The 5,651-nt window shown below is 33.2% G+C and overlaps 1 protein-coding gene across 6 annotated transcripts in view; it reads left to right on the forward strand.

Moving 5' to 3' along the window:
* Positions 1 to 5,651, forward strand: part of LOC106460463 — a 176,424-nt gene that overhangs the window by 169,636 nt on the left and 1,137 nt on the right. The gene's annotated exons all lie outside the window — the stretch shown is intronic.

The following is a 5,651-nucleotide window of genomic DNA, read 5'->3' on the forward strand; positions in this document are numbered from 1 at the left end:
AGTCTGTGATAAAGTGGAGAGCCTTCAAAAGCTGGCACAGGACTTGGAAAGCATGCCACACAAGGCCTACCCAACTGCACCACCCGATCTCCTCAAGTTGTTGCTGAGGGATCAGTTCATAGATGCCTTGGACAGTCCACAACTTGTGTCACTAAAGTTTCGTCGGAACGAATTTACGGAAAATTAACTAACGAACGGAGACGTAACAATACCTTTGCATGGTCTCAACTCACTTATAACATTAAATCGTACTAGCAACATGGAAGTTGTATATGATGCTATTAATTCTGCAAATTTTACCTATTTCTTGGCTTACAACAACTGATTGATTTTTCATGGAACTAAGATTTAGTATGCTGCTGTTTCTACATTATATTTCGGGAAATTTTGCAGGACAGTTACACAAATATTTATGTTAGTAGTCCTTTTAGTGTAATTTCTTCCAACTAGATATTCAACTGTACTTCAGAAGACAAATAGCATACTCTCAACAGAACATTGTTTTGAAAAATTATTGATTTTATTCTGATCAAAGAATAATGCAAAAGAGTCAGGCAGTCTTTTCACAATTAATAAGTGTGGAATACTCCTTCCATGTTGCTAGCATTTGACTTTTATATTAGCACATTCTCTTGGACTACAATACTTGTAGACTATGCCAAACTTGGATTATAACATTTAAAGACTAAACTGAATCACAAAGACTGAACGGGGATGGTTTATTTTACATAGATGGAGATTAAAGGGGAAAAAATGTGAGAATTTTCCACAATCATTTTCATCTTAAATCAGGAGTATCTGCTAAGAAGTCCAACCATTTTTTTTATAACATCTGTAGTTTGATGAATGTGATGATCCAAAATTGAACGGAAACGAAGTTCAATCAGTATCTGAGACAATACAGAAAGTGACAGTATGGCACACCATATTCCATGCTAATAACCAGAATTCCACAAGAGAAAGGTATAAAAAAATATATATATATCATATTCACATAACTTTTAACAACTTTTATTATGAACAATCTGACCTCATTACCTATTACGTTGCCATGCAATAGCTTAGAAAAAATTAGTCAACAGTTGTACAGCAGCCCTCAAGGGCCATGCAGTAGGAAATGTCCCTGTTCTCCTATTAGGATGACCTATAGCATTGTTTAAAAACAATCACAGGAGGAAGATAAGTTTAAGCTAACAATATGGCCTTATGCTAGAGGTAAAAAAGGTGAAGAGTCATAGATGTCATCCATATCCAGGTGTGAAGAATAATTTCTAGAACCAATTGGACCACTACAGTATGAAAAATGTATAAATGTCATACTATGTGCAAAGATACAGCAGACTCCTAATGCAGGGAAGCCTACTGATACACTTGTGAAATGAGAAATCCCTTACAAAGTCACAGGCAAAATGCACTACATTATCCTGCAATATAGTATACAACAGATACTAATGATCATCTAGACCAGGGGTCGGCAACCTGCAGCTATTTAAGGAGATTTGTGCATCTCTCGGGCTATCTGCTGTATCCACCAAGGAAAATCGAACCCCTGATTTTTGTGTCATAAATCTGAAGACTTACCGCTGTGCCACTGAGGGAACTCTTTTTTTTTCTTTTAGATTAGACCTGTTAGGGCATATTGCAATTCTTGAAATGTTTTGGTCTTAGACAAAAAAAAAAAAGTTTCTGTAAGGGTTGCAGACAAAGGTTGACTTGCATGGAACACTGTAGTTGATATGGGTCTTTGTAGTCCTGACTTCTAGATGGTACTTAAAAGCAATGAAAAATTAAAACTGCATTCCCAAACAGCATGCTTATTGGTAAAGGAGAAATCAAAATGTAGAAAGAGGTAACCTTACTTGTGAAGAATCATGAAAACAGTAACTTTGTATGCATCCTATCTATTCTCTATTGAATCTAACAAGAACAAAATAAATCTAAGACATTTGAGGAAAAACAGCACAACTTCATATGGCTAGTAGCCTTGAGAACCATAAAAAACTATTTTTCTTTCATGATCCTAACAATCCCTCGGGAGACATGACTGAAAGGGAAATTAAATTAAAAAGGCTTTGAACAGATCAGAAAACACTTTAGACTTCTAACAAGAAGAGAAAGAACAAACTTAATAATTAAATCAATGCAACTCAATAGCTTCAAATAGGCAAGAGAAAATTATGCTTCTCAAAGACATTCTAGACGTCTGCAATCAAAGGTCCTAACTTATCAATGGATAGGTTCTAGCACTAGCAATTGAGAGATCTCCACCAAGCTTGATATAACTTTTGAGTAGAGCCTTGACATATCTAATACAGATGTATAGAAACACAACTGAAAAACTGTGCAGCTGGCAGAGGACTACACAACACTTGTTAGTTATGTTGGAGCTTGGTAACATTAGTGGTCTAAATGCACAGTGTTTTAATGGGGAACTAAGACTGAGCAGACAATCTTGGAGGAAATAGGGCAGCAGTTTCTTTTACCAAAACATCTAGTAAACCTAAATGCAAAGAAAAAAAAGGAGTTAAGAGTTTCTGTAAACTCATCCATACTTAGTGCTTCTCATATCAAAAACATACTCTTGAAGACATGTAGATCTGTTATACAGTAAACAAATTCAAAGTTACCAGCTGAAAGTTAAGACCCCACTAAAGAAAATGTAAGCTAAGTCATCCCCTTGGTACTTGCCACTTATGTCCAAAGGAGACAGACAGTCACTGGAAACAATGTCTAGGTCCATCTACCAACAAAATCCCTTAACCATGGACTTTAGATAGATTAAAATTGGCATACTGCATGCTTACTGTTAAACTTTTTGAAAAGGGCTCTTGAACAGGGAACAGAAATCAGGACCTGGGGCTGTAATTCTAAGGCAAGCAAAAGAGAAAATACCTTTATCTTTTCATAAAATATATAACAGTACCTGAGAAGAATTGGAAGAAATAGGCTTAGACCTAGTATCTTAAACCCTAATGAAAACCATCTAGTTGATTTAAAACATCCTTAGAGTGTAGATATTGAACATCTTTGTACCCTCTTTGAATTCAAAATGAGTGCTACATTGGTGCACATTAAAAAAACGTTATTCACCTTCCACATAACACAGTCCACTCTGTCCAGGAAACCCACATCTGCTGCCATGTAATAGCAAGCCACCTTGAGGCAACAGTTATCTAAAAGTTGAAAAGAGCATCTTGTGGAGTAGTGATTACAAGAAAAGCCTTAACTAGAACATGAATACTTTCTAAAGAAAGAACCAAATCAAGCACAGGAACAAGTCTCAGCCACATCTATCCTGATACAAAACAGCTTAAGTAACACCAACATGAGACTTGTAGATCATGTGGAAGCCATTACTGATTGAAAGCATGAGGTACAGAGAAACTGGTTAGCTTTCTTAATTAGGAATACAAAAGAATAACAATATATTATGGATTAAAGGAAACTGCAAATGGTCAATTGTACATCCTAAAGTTTCAGAGTCCTTTGCAGCCATGAAGAATATTGTAGTATATATCCATGTGTACACAGTTTCAAGAGGCATTAAATAAATTATCTTAAATAATTTATCTTGAATACATTCAGGTAAGACAGAAACAATTAGTCACAGTACGTTGACAAACAAAATTTCACCATTTCCCCTATTTGTAAAGTAAGAATACATTCATCTGTTTTTTGTAATGCACTGTGTTGAAAAGGCATGGCATTTATAAGTTATATAATATAACTTTACCACATATACTGACAGTTTATGACATTAGAAAAAACAATATTCTTCCTATGAAAAAAGTTTATTTGTGAAAACATAATAATTTTAAAATATTTTTTATACTGTTGTTAACAGTTTTGAGTACTAAACTTATACAAAATATTACATTAGAAGACAGTATGTACAAATTGTGAATAAAAAATATTCTGCTGACCCAGAAATATTTTTGTCCTTATGTTCCTTTGATGTATAATGTAAATGCACTAATAATGTACAATAGAATTTGGGACATCAATGAAACAAAACTTGTTCAAGTTAAATTTTTTTTTATGGTTTATATATATGTATATAAAAAACCACTGTTTCAGAACACTCCCTTCCTCAGTAACACACAACTCTGTTGGTAATGTTCAAATTGGCTTAGTGGTTTGTCTCAAGCGGAAGTATTGAGTTCAAATCCCAGAGGAGTGGGAATTTGTTATAACTTTTTTTAAATTATTAACTCATCATGTTTAGAGAAAGGTATTACAATGTTAAAAAAAACACAATAACATGATACTTTGAATTACTTGTTAACATTTTATTACAGAGACTGGGTGTCACACTGGTTATAGCCCTCAACTATCATGTGGAAATCGCAAAGTCAAATTTGAGTCAACTTGGGATTTTATGTTCATTTTTTTATATTTATTATCATATTTACAGCAAGCTCCTTGAATATTAGGAAAAACACAGATACCATTATAGATTATATAAGGGATAAGATAATATCATATCTCAAATAAAGACCAGTAACTGTATGTGTTCAAACAACTAAAATATCTTTTCTAAAGGAACAGATAGTGTTATAATACATTATTGTTGATGTTTTTCACCTTTGGTTAAATATTTTTAAAGAATTAGTCAACAAATTTATAAGCATTTCTAATGAAAACTTCACCATAAAATTGATTTCATTTGTCATCACAATTAAAAAATAGCAGGGTCAGACTTTTAACGATGTAGGAATATATCCCTGAGAACCTGTTGTTGTTTTTTGCATGGTTCAGTCTATAATGTTTTACGAAGAAGAACATTTGAATATAACATAAAATATAATTAAGGACAACTGACAGAAGATGACCAAATGTACACAACAAATGTTGTTTTCATGAAATACTAGAAGAAAATGGATAGGCATTCTCCTTACACATGTTAATTTAATGTATTTATGTTTCTTGTAATTCACATCTTCAGTTTTAAGTCATCATGGTACTGAACATTTTCTTACCATTAATTAAACTTTTATTCTCCTAGAAGCTTTCAACTCGTAGCTAAAAACCTATTCAGTTAGTGTCCTTTAACTTACTATTTAATTTAAAGTTGGTTTAAGTACCACTTTAGTCTCAGTTTATGAATTGTAAACTTCAACCTACAAGTTAGTTTAATGTTGGTTTCAGTACAACTGTAGTCTCAGTTTACATATAGTAAACTTCAACCTAGAAGTTAGTTTAATGTTGGTTTCAGTACCACTATAGTCTCAGTTTACATATAGTAAACTTCAACCTACAAGTTAGTTTAATGTTGGTTTCAGTACCACTGTAGTCTCAGCCTACTAGTTATTTTAATGTTGGTTTCAGTACAACTGTAGTCTCAGTTTACATATAGTAAACTTCAACCTACTAGTTAGTTTAATGTTGGTTTCAGTACCACTGTAGTCTCAGTTTACATATAGTAAACTTCAACCTACAAGTTAGTTTAATGTTGGTTTCAGTACCACTATAGTCTCAGTTTACATATAGTAAACTTCAACCTACAAGTTAGTTTAATGTTGGTTTCAGTACTACTGTAGTCTCAGTTTACATATAGTAAACTTCAACCTACAAGTTAGTTTAATGTTGGTTTCAGTACTACTGTAGTCTCAGTTTACATATAGTAAACTTCAACCTACAAGTTAGTTTAA

The sequence above is a fragment of the Limulus polyphemus genome, unplaced genomic scaffold, assembly GCF_000517525.1.
Source record: "Limulus polyphemus unplaced genomic scaffold, Limulus_polyphemus-2.1.2 Scaffold775, whole genome shotgun sequence".
Classification (NCBI taxonomy): Eukaryota; Metazoa; Arthropoda; class Merostomata; order Xiphosura; family Limulidae; genus Limulus; species Limulus polyphemus.